At 39.9% G+C, this 21,599-nt stretch overlaps 1 long non-coding RNA gene across 2 annotated transcripts; it reads left to right on the top strand.

Annotated features, from left to right (window-relative positions):
• The first annotated feature begins 16,633 nt into the window (after positions 1–16,633).
• Positions 16,634–21,271, top strand: LOC104683957. 2 transcript variants are annotated; one of them, XR_002043545.3, is made up of 3 exons: positions 16,634–16,713; positions 17,028–17,121; positions 18,585–21,271. It is a non-coding gene; the product is annotated as an uncharacterized LOC104683957 (long non-coding RNA). The 2 variants fall into 2 exon arrangements; XR_750891.4 differs by lacking the exon at positions 16,634–16,713 and adding an exon at positions 16,812–16,909.
• Positions 21,272–21,599: the final 328 nt, after the last annotated feature.

The following is a 21,599-nucleotide window of genomic DNA, read 5'->3' as shown; positions in this document are numbered from 1 at the left end:
GTTCAAGCTGATGGTGAATGCTGTATATCTAATCATAATCCTGCTGTTATCACAGCTGTTATGTGCTTTATTTTTGATGGCTTAAAGACAGATGTTCCAAAATTGCCCTAGATTCCTGCCAGCCTTTTCAATTGCATTATACAAACAATTAAACTTTCCTGACCCTATTCCTGTCTCTAGATAAAATTCAGACGTTGACACTTCAAGAAGCAAATCATGTATGTAAATTGGTTCTAATGACAGCTATTGATGTGTATTCATATGCAAATAGAGTATTATCAAACATTAAAATGTCCAGGAGCAGTAGCTAGATGGATGCAGTCAAGAAAAATTAACTAGAAGACGCATAGTCCAGATACTTCCCACAGTATGTAATGCAATTAAACAGAAGCAAAGGGAAATTCACACTAGAAACTGCCTCTCTCCTGCCATGCCTATTTATTCCCCATCATCTGTTATTATTGTTGAGAATCTTCACATTGTGTCCCAATTAAGCAAATCTCTCGGAATTAATAAGGGTTCGCCTTCTCTATCACCACATCTTTAATGCTTGGAACTGAAAACATTGGCACCTCATGCTGCACGCGAGTGTGAGCAGTTAGAATAATAACAATTGTAAGATGGGCATGCCAAAAAATGATTACAAGTCAAGCTTTACTGCAAGGGTGTCTTGTTTAGGAGGATTTAGCACAATTCGATGGGGTGACAGCAGTTGTCAGGCATTGATACTAAGCATAATAACTATTAAAGAGACAACTCACTTACTGAATATTCAGAGTGCTAAGCCATTGTTTGGGCATGTTTGGAATATAGATTATTTTGCTATGTTTTTTTACTCTTGAAGGTTTTAAAAAACGCTCCAGCAAAGAGAGTTTTTTGTTTGTTATTCTATCCAGTGGGTTTCATAGAACCCAATGATGAAAAGATGGCAGCATTCAAAATTTCCTGAGAGTGTGACTAATTCAACTTATCCAAAGCATTTCTTGGTTCTAACTCGTAAGTCACTTGTGAGATTTCAAGGATTCTGCTGTATTTTTCTGTATGTTTCAGTTGCGTCAACCTTAGCATTGTGTCTCTCACTTCCTTTGTGTTTTCAAGCCACTTCTCCTGGCTTTTTGCCATTTCCTTCCCAAAAATATTGGGAAAGGATATTAAAAAAGCATGCCTTAACAAAGAGCTCTATGGTTTCTTTCTGCCTCGCAATATAGGGCAAGCTGTTAAGTTTAAGAACCATGACTGAAGGACCTTCCAGGATTTTCCCTGCAATTTGAGTCCTCCCTTTTAAATATTGAATCCTCCCAATAAGCATCAAGAACCATTTGGAAAAGGTTTTGTCTTTTATAGTCATCCCTGATAAAAAAAAAAGCTTGAAGTATGAACTCATTTTGGAATTTCTAGTCTAATATGCTGGTTCAGCACAGCCCTGCCTTACTCTTTTTGCCTCTTCTTTTGTTATCTCACTTTCTGCACCCACCTTCATTCTGCTGGAGGAGCCTCTGCATCATATTCAGAGGAGAGAGGTAATGCTGAAGATATTTGTGTTGCACCACACAGACACAGTGGTGATCCACAGCCACTCCACATTTAGGAGCTGCCACCTCCACATTTAGGATGCTAATGTTGCACATAGCGCACTAATATTTATCCCAGCCAAAGTTAAAGGAAAACAAGGATCCATTTTTCTCCTACACATTATTTCACAGAGCAGAAAATGGCAGCTATGCACTTGTGAAAAAAAAAAGTGCAGTGAAAGAAGCAACTGTTTGGGGATCCCTCTGCAACCAGAGGAATAAAAACTCCCCCAGAAAAAAAAAAAAAAAAAAAAAAAAAAAAAAAAAAAAAGAAAAAGAAATCAGAGGACAGATTCAACTCAGCCTGATTGGCCTCTTTTTCCAGTCCAGTCTGGTGCTGTGCATCAGTTCAGGACAATATCCTACTTTATGTTCACCTGTGTATGGCAGAAGCAGACAGGAGAATTCAATACTATTATTTGACATTTAAAGCTAAATCATTCCACGCCTGACCTGAATTTTTCACAGGACAATGTGTACCTTCATGAAGAGTGAAGCAGCACAGGAAGGGAGTTTGGCCTTGATTAAACACCAGCTCAGTAAACTGGGTTTCCCTGTTTCTCTGCTCTGCACTGTATTATCATGAATGCACTGGAAGCACATTAAGATGTAAAGCTACAACATTTATCCATTTATCCCCTTTCTTCTTCCCCTGCATTGCTCTCCTTGCCCAAGGAATCTATCTTGGATAACACAAGACTATTTTTTAGTGCCAGGCAAGTTAGCAGTTCCTTGTGTCCAGAGAAATAGTAAGAGCTCCCAGCCACATTACAAAGCTTCCCCAGGAGCCCTGGCAAATGCTTGAAGTTTAATGCAGATTCATGAACCAGGAGACAAAAAGTCTTCAGTCACATGTAAAGAACTAAAACTGGGAGACTGTGACAGTCACAAACTATTCTAGTACAGAATCACTGAATATTACATGCTCTTTAGTCAGTCACACTTCATCATTTTTCCTGGTCTGAAGGGTGACAGAGATGCATAAACATTGCTTATTTTCCAACAAATACAGCACCTTTTATGGCTCACTGAAATCAAAACAGATGCCCATCTCATCCATAGACAGCACAACACTAAAATTACCTGCTCAGCTCCCATGCCACAGCGCTAAAATAGACAGAACCAAAAGGAAAATAAATTCACAAAGAAATCTTTCATAGTGCACCTGCTATAAATACACATAAAGGAGGACAACACAGGCTTGGCTTGTTTTTGTTTCAGAACAAATGTGTTCCAGTTGAATTCCCATGCTTAAGACATTAGATGGCATTCTCATGGGAGATTTTTGACTGGTTTGTACATACATTAAATATAGTTTTTTCCATGAAGTGCTTCTTCAAGAGTCACCCTTTCCAAGTGGGAAGGTACATTATAAAGTAATAGCAGATCCAAGGCCAGCTGTTGCATTTTTAAACCTTGCAGGGATGAAACAACCACTCGGATGAGGGCACAGGTACTGACAGTTTATTTTCCACTGAAAGACTTCCCCCTCCCCTTTAATGTTGTAACCACTTCAGAAATTTTAGCCAGGGCACTAGCACCATGCAAGATAGACTCTCTTTTGGGAACACAATTTCCTTGTTTTGTCTTAGGCTCAGTCCCACTGGGCCCACATTTCACTGCAGTCTCTCCCCCTTACCTCATCATAGGAAATACTTGAGACACCACAGGGATTTTGGTGAAATTGAGGTGGATAAAGTGGGCCATAAGACACAACTCAGCTGATTTCTGAGCTAGAACTTAGATCTGAATTTAAGTTAACGCTTAACTGGTGGAAAAAGACAATTCTCCTGTGAGGTCTATCTTACAGGTATGCCCAATTATCTAAGAGACTGGAAAAGGTTTTTCATTTAATCTAACAAGCACGTTTAACCAAACAAAATTAAATCTTACTTCTAACAAAGCACACCACTTCTCTAACACAGCCTTTATGATTTCAACCTTGTTTCTTCTTTCTCTGCCCTACAGAGGGCAGAGAAAACGCTCCAAACTAAGCCAAAAGTTTCCCACAAATACATGTCCTCTGCGTCTGTTGTGGTCAGAGACAGCTGTGCACATAACACGGTCCCACACATCTATCCTGTGTCAGCAAACAGGCTGCATTGATCCTCAGTTTCAGCATTTGGGACCACAAATCTGGCCTGCAGTCACATTTGCTGCCTTCACCTTTCCTCAGTATCCACCATCTGTTACACATTTTAATTATCAGGAATCTTTTAACTGAATTAGCAGACTCTAGGGTCAGGCCTTTGGTGAATGCTTTTTTCTGCTGAGATTCAGGGAGTTCAGACTTACAGGTTTTTCTGCTCCTACTGTTCTTTCAGATGGACCTGCATGAATAGTTCTCTTCTTTCTCTACAGATTACTGCATAGTTTATTTTGAACTACCACAAAATTCAATTATCCCAAAAGATCTTTCATCCATACAACTATTCATCTTTTAACTCCTGCCACATTTTTGGAAGAAACCTTCTTACCCTCAAACTTATTAAACATTTGCCACAATGGCAAGATCACAAAAATATCTATGTTGTCATAAAGCTTAAAAATCCACACATCTTAGTGAAATGATATGCAAAAAGGCATCTGAAGGGCATAAACAAGAAACTGCAATGAATAGTGACAGTGTGCATAAGTGTTTTCAGATTCTAAGCCACAGCATCTTTGATGTTGTATATTGCAGTCGTAAAAGAAAGCTGGTTCTTAAGATTAAAATAATTATTTCAAAATAGTAAGGAATGCCAGCTCTATCATCCATTATGCCTCCTAAATAACCAGGTACAGCAGGATTAAAAGTACACATCAGAAGTAAACTCAGGAAAGGCAGTGTGGGTGTATCTTCAACTCAAGGAGTTGATCAGATCTCAGACATATGCAAGCCACAGAACAAAGTAATTCCAATCATGTTTTGTTTTTTAAAGGCTTTCCACACACAGTTTTACATGGTTAAAGAGACCTTCCTTAAGAAAACAAGGTAACTATTCATCTGTGTTTATGATGAATTTATATCTGACATCAACATGTTTATTGCATCTTTCATTAGGTATATTACCCTTAATAAAGGCCTCTTACCTGAATTACAAAGGCTTTGCAAACACTTAATGCACATTAAGATAATTCTAGAGCTCTCCTGAAGGAGCAACCTAATCTGATCTACATGTACTGTTCTTCAGGACAGACCCCACCTAAGTCCTGTTTGATCAGAACTCTTTCACAGAATCTGAAAGTGGGTAATGTCTTCCCAAGAGTCAGAAAAATTCTCATTAAAATGTGAACTTTGGGCACAATTCTCTCACAGGGCTTTAATTTCTCACTGCATGACCACTGTTCCACATGTCACCTTATTCCAATTTGAAACGCTTCCTAATTATCTTTTTATCTTGTTAAAGGGTGAAAATTTTCCAAGTAGTACTTTCCTCTGGAGACTTCTTTCCACCAGAGAGGCTCTGTTAATATGTACAGTCTGATTTGCTGTCCTTTTGAATTGATCTTGGTCTAAGGCTATTTCTTTGCTACAACCAAGCAGGTAGGCTAGCTATAAAATAGCATCATTCCAATATTTTCCTTTCTTCTTCTCAGATCTTCAGTATTTAAAGCATATTTCCCCTTGCATACGCCTTCCTCCTTTAAAACTGCAGTATCTCATGGAAGCTTTCCACATACACTTGTACATGCCACTACTTTCACATCAGCCTTTTCACTATCAGACAAGGAAGCTTTCAGGTTGAAAAAAAGAAGGAAACAACATCTACTATGTTTTTTATGAGCCCTAACAATCAGCTGCTAGACTTCACATGGTCTCTGCCACAAAGCTCGACATCCACAGCTCCTCAAACTGAGGAACAACAAAAGATGTAATTGGCCTTCAATATATGAACTTTATCTTGATTTCCAAAATACAAGTTTAAATCAGTACCTACAGTTCAGCCCCAGTAAGTCTGCATATCACAAGTCTCAAAACTGAGAGAAATGTATTATTTTTAAGATACAACAGATTGAGTAACATGAATTAATTATTCAGACCCTTGCTGAGAACTCAATACAAAGTACTGAACAAATAAGCTTTACAGTCTTAAATCTCAAGATAACTCCTCCATTCTGTGGAAGAACCGACCCACCAATTTGTCATCAAGCACTTTGGAAACTTCTTCTTAGTACTACACTTGTATGAAACATCTACATTGCCAAAATAGCCTTACACCATGGCACAGTTCCTTGCCTGGCAGTGGCAGACCTCATGCTATGGACTCTGTTGCTTGCAGAGACCAATTTGTGTGGGATCTATTAACATTCATCCTTCGTTCTGAAACGCCAGTGTACAGTTCAATTTTATATTTATGAGCACTATTCCAAACAAGCAAAAAGGCCTCCTGCTGCTTTCTGCAGAATGAAAGCATGTGTCTGACAGGAAGCAAAGAAAGCTATTTCAGGATTATCCATGTGGCTCAAAGTTAAACAGGATTTCAAGATGAAAATGTAGCAGATCTGTAAAACAACATAACACCTTTATGCTTTTCAGGAGTATTTAATATGCAAAACCATAAATCCGTATAATTTGCTAGCTAAAAAAAAAAAAAAAAAAAAAAAAAAAAAAAAAAAAAAAAAGCAAAACCACTTCAGTTTGAGATCTTTGGTAGCAGAAGCCTCACTTCTTTAAAAGAAAGGACCTTCTTTAGAAGACAAAGATCCAGGTTAACAAAAGGTTAATATCTGTCCCCTGACAGAGATCACTATCTCCCCATTCCAGTGGCTAAGGTTTCAGGGGCTACAACAATTGAACCATAGGAAAGCCATGACCAGTGTAATGTAATAGTTGTATTAGTCAGGCAGATCATTTTACATCGCTGGGCATTCTGAAAGATCCCATGAGGATTCCAGATGTAAATTCTTGATGAAAAAGGAAATGATAGAAGTGTCTCAAAGATTTATTTTTACTTTCTGTACAGCACAGTGAGCACATGGTAGAATAACGAGTCCATTCATTCATAATTGCAGATGTTTTACACATCTTGCTGAAACATGTGCGTTAATGTGTTATATGGAGCTCTCTCTTCTGTTTCCAAAGTGTTAGGATAATTATTCTTTGATTTGCATGTTTGAAGTGTATACATGTGTGCATAAACTCTTCTGAGCTCCTGTTCCAGTTATCACTGTAACAACTTGTGTCAATCACAAATCAAATCATCTCTTGCCTGGAAGGTAGGGATGCTGCACAGTTATTGATACACAGCCACACAGCTCACTCTCTGAAAGGTTCTGGCAAGGCAAGGCAAGGCAGGCACGAGGGCCCGTTCCTGAGGGCTACACAGTGTGAACCTCCTCACCCATGTTAGCTGATAAGGCACCTCATATAACACGGATACTTATACCACCACTGGGAGATTACTTCCAGTCCTTCTGGAAATCCCATAAGCTAGCTGGTTACTACACACAAGCCTTTCATAGTACTCAAAGATGCTGCCACAGATACTATTTCAAACAAAGCAGAAAACTACTAAGCAGCAAGAGAAAAGGGGCTTGGTTGTTTGGTTTTTTTTTTTTTTTTAAATCAAGTATTAAAACCCTTTGGATTAATATTATTCATTCTCACAGGTTTTTTTTTTTTCCTTGTGAGTCTCACTCCCTCTTCTTGTTCTTTCTCCTTCCCTGTGCTCCAAATCAGCAAGAGGGTTTCCCTCTAAAATGCTGTGTTCTCTCCAGGATTATTATCAATCCTTTATTGTCTTGATATGCTTCCAAAGGCATTCCACCTCTAACCACACTGTGCAAAAGATTAATCTTTACATCTATTTCAGTCCTGCCAGCTCTCTCTACTCAAAGGTGCTTTGCCAATGTATTTATTTATTAGTAACAATAATATCTCCATTCAGGGGATTACTGCATCCCATTTCCCTTACTTCTTCTGATCTTTTCACACAGAGATAACTTCTACGAAAGATTTCAACCAATGCTTTTTAAACTTCAGCACCTCTGACAAGTCACTAAAGAAGAAATGTAAAAATAAAAGGAGCTGCCTAATTTTCAGAAGTCCCAAGCCCTTCAGCCTCTATTGAATATAACATTTGTTTTGTCCCTTCAGTTGCTGAAACCAAACTCTACTCTAGACTCAAGGGCTCAACCAAAATGCAAGCTGGATCACATCAGTCAACTTCACTACAAAAATATTTTATCAACTAAAAAAATTTAAATTTCAACCCAGATCACCCCAGTGTATAGAGTTTCATGGTAGAAGAGATTAACAAAAATAGCAGTAACCCCAGAACATTGCAAGGCCAAGACCAAAATACAGACACTGAACAGGGTGAAAGTAAGTTACTGAACTACTGATGACCAAAGAGTGAAATCATAGATGTACTAGTTTGAAAACAAACCAGTGGGAGGCACCAAGTCAGAATAACAATTTAATGGAAATTAAAGAAAAGGGAAAAAAAAATAAAAGAAAACACTGTCAAACTGACAGAGTCAAGGTACAACCTGACACCCTGTTAGGCACGGTGGTGGTAGCAGTCTGGTAGAATGGTGGCTGCAGTCCTCTGAAGCGGTGATCCTGTAGTAAAACAGTCTGCTCTTCCTCAGGGGGTCCAGTGGTGGCCGTGTAGCTCCTGCCCTCTGGAAATCCAGTGGAAAGGGCTGTCTCTGGTGGTCAGAGTCCCAGATTATATCCACGATGGGATGCTTGGTTCCTCCCTCTGGGTGGAGCATCTCACAATGGGGTAATGAGTCATGAGGCCAAGTGTTGATTAGGCTCATTAACAGAAGATGGTCCGGAGGGAGTTATCTCTGAGTCAGTCGGCAGGACAATGATGGGCAATTAACAGCAAGATAGTCTGGGGGGAGGAGGCAAGGAAACACTGCCCCACCTGATTTCAACGGCTGATGGGGATGGTAATAGAATACACTGCAACCCAGGACATTAGAATATACTGAGTTTGAAGCGACCCATCAGGATCACGAAGTCCAACTCCTGGCCCAGCACAGGACACCCCAAAAATTCCACCATGTGCCTGAAAGTGTCATGCAAACACTTCTTGAACTCAGGCATGCTTGTGGATTGGTTTACATTGGACAATATAACACCTCAAATCTGCACTTTGTTCTCATTCCAAAGTTTGTTTCAAAAACAGTATTTTGCCTTTGATTTCTTTTCATGTTACCACTCTCACCATAGCATGAAGCCTGACACATTAGGAATGAGTGGAACTATGTGGTAATTTGAAGAACTTTGCACAAGCTTGCTCCAGTAAGAGCCTGGCACACAGTGTGACAGCCCTCATAGTTACCTTACCACAAAAGCACAAGAAGGACTTAAAAGGCTACAAAAGGGTTGGGACTTTTCTTTTTCTCCTAAGATATGTGTTTCTCAGGATGAAGGAAAAAATAAATCATTGGGTAATAGTGCAAGAGAAACTCTTGAATACTACAAAGAAAATTGTCAGCTTGATCTTCATCAGGAGATCCCTGAACATCCTGGTTAGGTTTGATACCACAACAACTGAGACACAGAAGGTCACTTGCTGCCCAACCACCGCTTTCCTCTCGTGTTGGTTAAACTACTGGTTGGATCAAAAAAACCTCATAATTATGAAAAATACAGTTCAAAATCTTCATTATTTAGCCCAAAAACTATATCAGGGGAGCTGAGCTGGCAGTCCCAGTCCACAGAACTTGCTTGGACAAAGCTACCACATGACAACAGCAGTGGGCATCAGCCTGAAATGAGAAGAAACCCTTCTTGCTATGTCCTCTTTCATACAAAACAATTTCTTTTAAATACTCAAAGTACTTCAAGTGTTTCCCCCCAAGTTGCCCTCCACTTTTTTAAATAAACAAAGAGAATAAAACTCCACATGAGCACAACACAGGTGCTGCCTGGTGCTCAGGGTACATCTCATCCCCATGCACTTGCTCAGCCAGAGAGGAAGGGAGCATGAACAGAAGGTGAAGCGCCCACAGCTCTGATGATTAATTCCTTCAGCACGAATGGATGTGACAGTGTTTGTGCAAGTTATGTCCAGTTCCAGGGGGAGGCAGGTGAAGCTGTGCACTGAGGGATAACAGAGCTCTTATAAACGGTGTAGGAGTCTATAACAAGAATATTCTGGTGTGTTTTGGCTACACTGACAAGAGTTTTGCTGTGTGGACTGCACCTGAAGCCTTTCCTTTTTGGGGAATAGCAGCACATTTCTTGGTGTTCTTTGAATGTTCTTTTTCCTTAAAAAAAAAAAAAAAGAAAAAATCCCACCTGTGGATATTTACCTATTCTTTTAAATAGAGACCTGCATTTGCCACACCCACCTCATGCTCTGCTTCAAGATTCCAATTTACTTGATTCCTCTTAGTTTAACCAAAGGCAGAGGGAACATAACTGGGTTTTTGCACAGATACAGAACTGTTCTTTTCCCCACACCACTGAGTTTACATTTAGTTAGCCTCAAAAATTACTTACAGCAGAAAAAAAGGATGTTTTATGTTATTTAACTAGAGAGGAACATACTTAGTTATTGACATCTCAACTTCCCCAGGAAAGGAGTAAAAACATTTTGAAGTATCCACGCAAAACAAGTTGGCCCAATCTGTCACCAAAACACTGTAAAAAGCAACTTTGATCTTTGAGTATTTTCTAGCACATTCTACCCTAGCTGTAGACCCCACATATTTTTTTATGTAGTTTACAGCTATGCACAGGTCATCACTGGAGAAAACTCCCGTTAGTGATGGATATATGCTGACATTCTCATTCATAATTGCTGCATCATTATTCTTGCTGGAACACAGGTAAAGTTTATTTTTACCCTGTAATTTCTACCTAGTCAGAATGAGTTAAGAGGCTTGCACTTATAAAGTGTACAGGATACAAAATGAATTATAAGCATGTCAAAGTAAGAAAGGGAATTAGTGATGATGGTTGCTTCTCAGAAGAGCTTCAAGTTGAATTCACAAAGGGCCTTATTTGAACTTTATACAAAACCACACGAATCTGAAATTGGGGTGAACGTAGAAATACTATCTGTCAGCCTCAACCCCATTCTTAGCATTCCATCCAGGAGAGAAATACCAGGAATCTTATTTAGATTTTTGCTATTTCTTCTTCTAATCACTGCTGAAGCTGGAAACTGCAGTGTAAGACCCAGGCAAAAAAAAAAGGAAAGTTACAGAAACATTTTGGATTTGGGATAGAGGAGCCATGTGCTAATTTCACACTCAACATACCAGGGTTTATTTACCTAAAACACATAACTGCAGTATGCAATGGTCCCTGCAAAGAATGAGAACCCAGCCATAGACTGGGGGACTCAAAGGCCTGGAGGGTTGGCATGGAGAACAAGTTACAAGGCAAAAACCCCACAAATCCACATTTTTGGATAATTAAGCTATTGCAGGTTTTCATAAGTGTGAATGCTCTTAGGACGCCTGATCTGAGCTATTAGCTCATAATGCAAAATTTATCATATCATAATGCAAAATTTAATTTGCACAAACAGTAAAGATCTTCTTTTCCTAACAAATTTTTTGTGACTAAAACAGGGTGGAGTACAAGAAGCACATTTGCCATGAAAAGTCATTTTTCACCCATGTGAAAGAGTCAAATTTTCCCAATGTGGTGATTAAGCAAAAATGAATGATTTTGCCTGAAGGATGCAATTTTTTTCACTCTGCCATAAAAAACATCAGCTATTGAACTTATAACAGATTTTGTGTGAACAGATAATTTTTTTCAAGATTAGAAATTTTTTTAAAAAAATCAAACCCTTGAAAACATACTTTTTTTTTTAAATAAATGGTGATAACATGAGACACAAAAAACTGAAGGGGTTTCAGTGGGGTTTAAGAGTTCTGTATGCTTTGTACATCACATTTATGTTAAAAAAATAAACATCTATTATGCAAAACCTAAGTTATTCTGCACATGACACTGCACTAGGCAGGCTTCGAATTTTTTTCTTGAATACTAAAATTTCATGTGTTGCAAACACTAAAGCAATGAAACAGAATCTACAGAAGAAAATGGAATTATATTGCCTTAAGCATTATGGAGTCTGCATGCTGTTCTTTGTTAAACAAGCACCATATACTCCCTTGTCTGTCAGGGCTCCCATTTCCAGCACTAGTTCAGCACTGCCTCTCTAAGTGACACATAGCAAGGAAAATAAGGTTTTCAATGAAGCCTCACACAATTAAAATGTTAAATATTTCACATCCTATTCTGATGTCTGCAGGAGGTAAAGCTTCACAAGGAGCTAACTTATCCTCCACAGCCAAAGGAAATGAAGCAGTTTCAGCCATCAGATGACTTACCTCAATGCATGCTCCAAAGAGATTCACAGGCTTTAATATGAAAAATAAAAAATAATAAAGAGAAAGGGGGTGATGGAGGCCGTATTACAAAGAGAACAGCTCAGTCTCATTTGACAGGCAGTAACTATGGTTCAGACCGTACAATCGATTTTTCAGCTGAACACTTCTTTGATTTCTATGGGGAGTTTAGCTTAAAAATTGATGAGAAAATATGTCCTTACTAAAACAACCATTTTAGGAAAAAACACCTCTCAGCTGTATAAGTTACACTCTTGTTCCCACTGAAAACTGACAAAACCATCTATTACAGCAGAACAACATCCCTTCAAGCCCCAATTTTTAAGAACTCTTACACCCGAAATCTACTTTGCCGAATAGGATAAATGCAACTGTTTGCAAATAAAGTTTGGCACATTCCTAAGAACTTGTAGGATCAGAATCCAAGTTGTTGGTCGTATTTTCAGTGTCACTTCCATCTCCCTGCCTCCTTAGAGCTACAAGGCGTAGGTGAAGTGCAACAGAAGCACCAACAAAGTACGCACAAAGATGCAAAATTTATCTGCGCTATCTTCCTAACAGTGAAGCGATCAAGATGCTGCAATACCCTCACAACGAGGTGCTCTAGAGCGCTAGGGGGTGTGTGGGATGCCGGCAGGACTGTGGCCCGGGAGCCGCGGCGGTGGCAGCCCGATGCCGGGAAGCTGCGCGCACCGAGCGAGCCACAGGAGGGCCGCACCAGCGCATCCCAGCGCATCCCAGCGCATCCCCGCTGCCCGGAGCCCGGCCCCGAACGGAGCTGCTTCCGACGGGAAACCACACAGCCGCCTAAGCAGGGGTGTCTAAACAACACGCAAAAGCTCCAGTAAGAGAGGATTTTGAAGTTTTCGCAGCGGTTAATCAGAGGAGCAACTTACTGAAGGATTTCACGTGTCGCACCTAGCGGTCCTTCAGTTTTAAAACAAAGGATCGGTGTCCTTGCCTAACTTTACCTGTAACTGCCTGCAAAAGTAAGGTGACATTTCCCCTTTCGATGTCATCCAGGAGATTTTCTGTGTGCAGCACCAAGGCTGATGTCTAAGAGCAATTCTGCTTTGCAGTTATTACACACTGTTTATAACTGAGCAACATTTAAAGGCTTTGCTCAGTCCAAGTCCACCCTCTGTCCTCAGCTGAACACAAACATGACACACTTTCTCCCATAAAGTCCAACAACAGAGATAAGGCAAGATATGAAACCTACTGAAGTCATGAGGGTCAGAGAGTTGGAAAGTTAACAACGTGACAGCTCCACACGCAGCAAAATGTTCCAGATTAATAATACCTTCTCTGGAGGAAAAAAAACCTAAACCAAACAAACCAAAACTATGTCTTTGATTTTTCCAACCAATTTGCAAATTCACAGAATAATTTTTCATACCAAAAAAAAAAAAAAAATTAGGGAGCAGGGGTAAGATGATGGAACACACACATTTTGGAAATGTCTGGTATAACAATCATAGTTTACAATCCAGGTGTTTAGGATCCTTCCCCAAAAAGATGAATAATCTTGGTTCAAAATTATCATTAACTTAGTCCAGGCCCTTAGCACAGAGAACAAAAGGGATATTCCACTGCAATCCTCAAGGTTTCACTCAGACAACAGTACTCAAGTTTCTCCATTTACTTTTCCAACCCTGCTTTTCCACACCTTTTTTCACACAAGCTCAAAGTCAAGCATTTAATTTTATTCCAAATAAAAGCTGTGTTTTTCAGAGTTTCTGCCAGAATGGCAAAGTCAGCAGGATCTTGACAAAGTGCAGCAGGAATTTAAAGAGTAAAGGCAGAGTATCCCATCACCTGCACAGTGCTGATAATGACAGCAACCAAGCTGGAGAACCACTTGGAATATTTAATCAGGCTGTGGTACAGATTAATTTGATATTTTCTTTAAAGTGCTTTGAACATGAAGAGCATAAATTAAGTGTTTTATCTTCACCCTCATCACCACCACTGTGCCTCATCCTACCTAACGGTGCAAGGCAGCTTCTGGTGAACTTCTGGTGTCACACTGGGCGGTGACAAGGGAGAACTGGTTCCAACAGCATCCCAAACCCCTTATCTGCTGTCAAGCAAGTAACAATTGATGGCTGGGTATATATTTGTAAAAGTGTTCACATCAGCCCAGCTGTGCAATTCCTAATGTATTCTGGCTAAAAATTAGATCCGTACCTAACAAAAAAAATTTTATATCTATTATTTTTATTAACTGTGATTTTCACTTTCAAAGCATCAGCAGCTGTGACAGCACCCAAGAAATCAACAGGTCCCTTTGGTTTGTGAGGTTTCATATACAAACATTGTAACTCCTACAGCAGTTTGGGTAGATTAGAGGACACTAGCATCCAATGACTGTTTAACACCTCCCTTTGAAAATCACTTCTGCCAAAAGAGTATAAGAACAACACAGAGCAATTATTTTACTTATCCATCATTGTTAAACCAAATTCGGACAACAGTACACCACAGCAAGTGGTATCTTCAGTCTTCAATTAACTCTTGAAAAAGCAGCATTCACTTAAAGGGATGAAAGGAGAGAAAGATTCAGACATTCTGCTGTCCAAGTGCACATTCAGTGATCAGGAAATGTGATACAATTATACTGTATTTAAAAAAAAAAAAAGCATTAATTTCTTCATTCAGAGGCTCTGTCTTCTAACTACATACTCCAAGACAAAAAGCTAGGAGAACTCAACTCAGTTTTGCAGTGCATCAAAATGCCTCAATACTCAAGTACAGCACATGGACCTGCCAGGACTATGCATTTTTCTGCAGCTTCTGAGGAAGTGAGCATTTTCACTAGTAATAGTCACATTCATCTCATATTCCACCAAGAAACAGGCCTGCTGTTTAATCATGCTGTTTGAAAACACATCCTTGTGTGTTTTCAAAGGACACCTTGCCTTAAGGATGCAATACAGAGAACTGCATTGAGAAAATGAATATTCTGTCAGCAACAGAAAAACTTGGGGATGAAAGCAAACATAGGGAAAGAGACTGGAACTGCCAGGGTACCCCCATTGCAGACATGCTGTGCAAATACAACACCTGGCAAGTGTTTGAACCCCCACCTGTGGTAACAGGGAGAACACATCTGAGGAACCTCACAGAATCTGGAACAACTCCTAGATACACATTTAAACAATTAACATATGGATCAAAGTGTGTATTTGTATCAATTTGACGTGTTAAGAATGATACAAAGCTGACTTGCTTTCTTGCTTTTCTCGGAGGAAAGAATCAACTCACCTTCTCATCCTGTTTCTTTTCCTTTTTTTGTTTGGCTTTTCCTCATAACAACCAACACTTAAATAAAACAAACACGCAGCTACCATGAAAGATTAGGAAGGGAACAGCACACTTGCCATGGAGAAACAAGGTGCAGCAGTAGGAACACCCTAGTTAGCACACAGGAGACAGAGTAAAGAATCACAAAGTCCTTCAGTACCCTTGTCATAAATGCTTTCAGGCATCCTCTTATTTTATAAATAACTTCACATAGGGATGCACAGGCCTTTATGAATTCATCCTCCTGTTGAAAGGACAGTATCCTACAGCAAAGCTCTGTGACACAAGACCCAGAGAATATACAGTAATTCAGAATTTCCTTTGATTTATATCCAAATAAATTGAAGCAGATTACAGATAAATTACAATTCTCAAAGTCAAAGAAAGATTCTGAAGCCTTTTTTCAGAATCTGCTTTGTGACTATCCTAAAAAAATGCTAGAGGATTTGCCACTGCATTTATATGCTTTTTTTAAAGTGGCTTATTTCATTAACTGTCTTAGAGCTGAGGGAGCACATGAGTGTGCACATCATTCCCTCTGCTCAACAGCCCCTCCAAAATTACTGATTTCATAAGGCTGGTAATTCAGCTGGAATTTCAACCTCAAAATCCATGAGGGAGGCCTAAACATAAAAGACTTTACATTAGATCATTCTTCCTGGCAAAAGCTCCAAGGTTTTCCATGCCTGGGAAGTATTCCATTTCAAAACACAGGAACTTTTCAATGGAATATCAGCAAGGTGGTGATGGCACTGTTGAAGCAATAGAACTCTTGAAGACTTACCACCAGCTTTTACATATAAACATGGTGTTCTGCACATAAATCGAGAGAGACTTCAATGGAAATGTTTGCATTTCTACACAAGTCTCCTTGGTGAGTGATCTAGCCTGTCTCCAAGATCAAAGAGACATGCATTAACATCTTCTGGCTTGCAGAAGAAAACACACACACAAAACCCACCCATAACTCAAAGTAGAGCGAACTACAGAAAAGCAGCCAGGGAAAACAAGAGGAAACAGATTGGATAAACCAGATCATCCTCTAGAAACAGGACTAAATACAGATGCAGATTAGCCTGGCAAACAATATTTCTAGGAAGTGCTGATATGTCACTGTATTGCCAAAATTAGAAAAACTGTGTAGGAAGCAATTAGCTACTGTAGCTTCTCCCTACTTAAAATGATTGTTCAAGGCTGTATTGTAATATGCAGTTGGCCATACCAATTCAGCACATAAATGCTGGGATGAAAAATGCCATTTATTCAATCTCAACTTCAAAAAAAAATCAAATTGAGTTGAGAGAAATAACAGTTCTTTCCTTGACCCATTCTGCATTTACACTCCAATTCTATTCCCAACACGCAGCTTTGCTGTGCACATTGTATGTGCATCCTCCACAATTAGAGCTTTGTTTGAACCTCCCCCCTCTTTCCACAACTCTCTTGGTTAGATCAAAACAGTAGAGACAAAAACTGAACATTCCTGGGGTGCAGGAGAGAACAAGAAAAATTATTTAGTGAGGTAGGCTAATGGTGGTGGGGAGAAAGGGGGCTGATTTTCACATCTCAAAACTGTTAAGCCTGCAAATATTACTGAAATCACATCTGGGAACAAAGCTCTGCTTTAAGTAAGTTCACCCATGAGTGTTGCTAAGCAATGGAGAAAAGACGAGTTAGAGTGCCTGACTTTAGGATGAGGAGGATGGATAGAAGATAAAGTAAGGCTTCTACATAGAGCTTTATTTAAAAAAACTTTCAAGTTCTTTGTTTTTATTGCCCGTCTTCCAAACTACTTGTACCGTGATTAATCATGTCTCATTCATTATCTACCCCAAGGCACACCCAGCACAAAGAGAGGTGCTGCATCCTGGAGCACTGGCACAAGCATTTGCACACCAGAACTGCCAACATCTGTCTCTGGATTTAACAGGTAAGAGCAGGAGAAGCTGTCCTGATGCAAATACTATAGAATTTAATGTTTATATTTTAAAGAAATACTGCAGATACTTCTTTTTATGTAACTTAAACTATGCATTGTGTAGGAAATAAAATACTTGTGATAGCTACAGCTTGTTCTAACTCTATTCTTATGCTGGTAGTTGCAGAAAAGTGAAGTATTTTATCTTATGAGATCAATAAATGTCATATCTTCACCTTACTTAAATGAAGTTTTTCTGTCCACTCTCTACTGGCATCTTGATATTGTAAAAGTTTCTTGTTCTGCTTTAGCAAGATTACTCCCAATCCTTAGGAAAGCAACTACACATTTTCAGCTGTAGACAAATACATTGCCTCATATTGCTTCCCAGAAAACATTTGTTGCCTTGTTCAGCTAAATGCCTCCATAAACTATAGCATGTATGTTTGTAAAGCATGCATTGTTGGAACAGTAAATTGAATTCTTTGATTCATTTTTACATGGCAGCAGTATTTTTCTTTTTTTTTTTCAATCATCATAAATACCCTGGAATGCTCATTTCTTTATTACTCAGAATTATATTCCATATGCTAAGGCACTTGCAGCCTCACAGGGCATTTCATAGGCATTAAACTTTTACCGTATACCTCTCTTTTTAACATTTGTTAATAACTCATCTGGAAAGAGAGTGACAGTTGTTGCTGAGTAACAGATGTCTGCACACACAGCATGAACCAGGAGCATTTCTCAGCCTGAGATCCTAGATTATGATTAACTACCTAGTCAGTGTTCTAGTTAGAGATATTATGAAGGCCTTTCCCAAAACTCAAGATATTCAAAACCTATCACTTCCACAGCACTCCAGCAGTGTTCCCTGCACATGGGATGCATTTCCCTGACAGGCAAATGGCATTTAACAGAATGAACAATAGAAACTAATTAAGAAGATTGAGTGTTGTAATCACATTTTTTTACTTTGTACACCTTTAACGTTTTCAAAGGCAGACTCTGACCCAAACATTGTCAGCTCAAAGAAGCACAGACACTGTACAAAGGCAAATTAAGCCACACGCTGAAAAAACAACCTACAAGATTTCCTCTTAAAGGTGGTAAATTAATTACTGAGATTGGAAAGTTTCCCGTGCCTAACACACAAAATGGGTCACCCCTTGTACTATATTTTATTTACACACACAGTCAGAAGCAAATCTATGGGCAGTTGCTGTAGAGCTAAACTGACACAGTCAAACCATTTTTCATCCTCCAAGAACTCATCCAGGCTGTCTGAAACAAAGTGATCAAGTGGAAATATAGACCAGGATGGAAGACAGACACTGTGGACAGCCCAGCAGTTATCAGTTTCATATAGCAAACCTCTTGAAACAGATGACATGTAGCAAATGCACAGAGATCCATCATCTTGCATTGCCTAATTGACTTTTTTTCCCCTTTTGCTTTTTCTTAATGAAAAGCAGGGAAGGAGAAAAGAAGAAATCTTCCCTATCAGCAGCAGCAGGGGTTGCTGCAGCAAGATGATAATTCCCTCCTGCCACTCTGCTGACAACCACCAAGCTGCACAGGAGGAGCAAAGCATTTTAATCACACAACTGGAAAACGCAGCACTTCCTAGAGCTTCACCTTACCTTGGCTGATTTACATTAATTTAGGATCAACTGGCCTTCAGTGGAATAATGTTATCTGTGGAAGATAACAGAGGAGGGAAAATTGGGTGTAATTTCTAGTTTCCCTGTGCATAACAGGCAAGGATCTATGTATATAAACAGCTTTGGAGCATCTTAGATAAGCAAGGACTATTGAATTCCTTAAAGCACAGTGCAAACTTGGGGGCTCCCTAGTTCCATACTGTTTCATAAGTGCCATATTCCAAATGCACATCATTAAAAGGATAGAAAATACATTAGCAACCAGCAAGTCAGGGTCCAATCCAGTGTCCACTGAAGCCATCAGAAATCCTGTGACAGAGGCCTAGAGGTTTTGGCCCTGGTTCTTTCATCAGATTATCATTTATAACAAAGGCAGCCCCATAAGGGGCTGCTAAGATAAATGCAAATCTTGTGTCAAAGACAGTCAGACACCCCCCAAAATTAAAAATTTGAGCACACAGCAGCTTACAGGCAGCAGCTTTGGGCATGTGGCACAACATCTGCTACAAAAACACTAGAAAGCAGACCTGCGGCAAACTGGACTGGTGCCAGCTCTCGAGATTATCCCCCCTCCAAGGCTGTCAAGTAAATGGACAGATGGCAGCCGATGCACTCACAGGATAGTTATCTCAGTTAACAATCAAGTATGCTAAATGATTTCAGATTCACTCTGCACCAAGCATTGTACTTTCCAACGAACCATTAACACTGTGTCCTAATAGAAATATGGTTTGGTATGAAGGAACTGGCAGATCCTGTATTTTACAAGACAGTTTCTCTGGAACAATTTGTCAGGGAACATTAGATCTGCCTTCATGAATAAAGTGAGAATCTGCCAAGTTTGCCAGGCTGGATTTGTTCATCATTTTAATTCTACAGTGGTTGAAGAATGAGGGTGGAAACAAACACGAAGATGCAGGTCAGTTCCCCATGCAAGCTGCTCGCAGGGACGCACTCAGCGGAGAGCAGCAGGGATGGTAGGAGCTCATGGGATATCACATCACAGCAGCTGTGCCCCTGCAGTGCTGCCTGCCTGCTGTGGGACATCACACAGCTCTCCTGCACAGGACAGCGATCACAAGCAGCCTGCTGGGTGACACACTTGTCACATGAGTGCACAGATATGAGGGTTCATCCCAGAAAAACTAATAGTTCTCAAGCTTAAATGGGTACAATCTGTAAAGACAATTTGGCCCTCATGCATCAAGGGGCCAAATAATGAAGTACCGAGCACTAGCACGTAGCATACAGGTGGACTTTTGGCCTCAGCATACAAGATATATCTTTAAATTCTTCCTCTTTATGGTTAGATATGATTGTCTTTAACAATGTTTGCAGGTTTAGTGACAATGTTATTCTATTGATTTGCTTTTCCATAAATCAGCAGGGCAAGAAAAGCCCTTGAAAAAAAATATTGGTTTCTTCTCCCACCTCCACCCACTGCTCCTGTTGCATATCCCTGTTATCCATCCACCCAAAATCCCATGCAACTAAACAGCTGGTCAAAAGTGTAATGGAATTTATTTATTACATATTTGGTTCCCATGACCATTTCATTCATCACTGTTGCACCTAATAAATACCCTGAGAAAATACACACGACCACCGCTTTTCTGCCTGCATTGGAGAAATCCTTCAGCAGAAAGCAGGAGAGAAACCCAAGAAAAGCAAGTGGAAAAGAAGGACAGGGAAGAGAGAGAACTTAGTTCGCTCTGTTGAAGGAGGTAGGAGTTGTGCCATGGATACCAGAAAAGCAGCACCTCACACTTCTTATCTGTTATCTCAGTTCCAAAGAGTAGACTGAAGAAAACTGAAAAATGTAAAGCATTTCTAGTGGGCAATCAACAAATTAGTTCCCTACGCAGCCAGGTAAGTGCCAGCTGGAGAGCAGCAGGTTCTGACTGGTGCTGTGAAGTCTCGCGCTTTGGACTCACCCTCTGAACTCTCCCAGAGCACAGACCTCGTGCTGCTGCAAGTGCTGAGCCCAGAGAAGCTGCATGGCATGGTGCAGGGCTCCAGAAACTCCCCAGCAGTGCACCTGCCTGTGCTTGGGGTGAGGATCCTACACAGGTCTGCTCACTTCCCCTTTCTGCTGTGACACCGGTTTTCTTTAGAGATGCTTGCAGGGCATCACCGTAATTATACCAAGAAACTCAGCAACAGCAGCCAAGAGTTCACATCCACTGCTCTTCCAGTTGAGATGTGGAAAGGTGCCACAAAAATTCCAGGAGAGCAGGAGAAATCTGCCATTGCACTGAGCTCCTCAGCAGCCCTCTCTGCAGCTTCTCTCTCCCTTGAGGAGGCAATGCTGTGACTCCAGTGCGTGATCACCAGAGCAGGGAAGTCAGAGATGCAATTTAAAAGAATAAAGAGCAAACCAGTCAAAAATGGAGACAGAAGAAACCTCATTTTCTGGCTCAACTTTATGAAAATCTGATTAGACCTTAGCGAAATTTAATCTTTGCTTTCCAGACCTTCTGAGACAGCAATAAAGATCTTCTGAGCTCATAAAGTACCCAGAGAGAAGAGATACCACTCAACTGTAGGAAAATAGCTGAGAAAAATTATTTTTCTTGGCACTAATCACCAGGTAAATCTCCAAAAAATGTCATTTAAAAGTGAATAATAAAAAGCTACACATCACTATTTTCAAATACAAGAATACACTTTATCAAAGTAATAAAATAATATGAAAAAAGACAAGACAAATTTGCTACAGCAATAATTAGGAATGCCAGACATTCAGAAGAGAGTATTTTTTCAAATTGCTAAGGTATCTTCAGACTGGTATGCTACAATATTCTGAGTCTTAGAGCTGATTCTCCC

The sequence above is a fragment of the Corvus cornix genome, chromosome 10, assembly GCF_000738735.6.
Source record: "Corvus cornix cornix isolate S_Up_H32 chromosome 10, ASM73873v5, whole genome shotgun sequence".
NCBI classification, from domain to species: Eukaryota; Metazoa; Chordata; class Aves; order Passeriformes; family Corvidae; genus Corvus; species Corvus cornix.
This window is presented reverse-complemented; position numbering and strand designations above follow the sequence as displayed.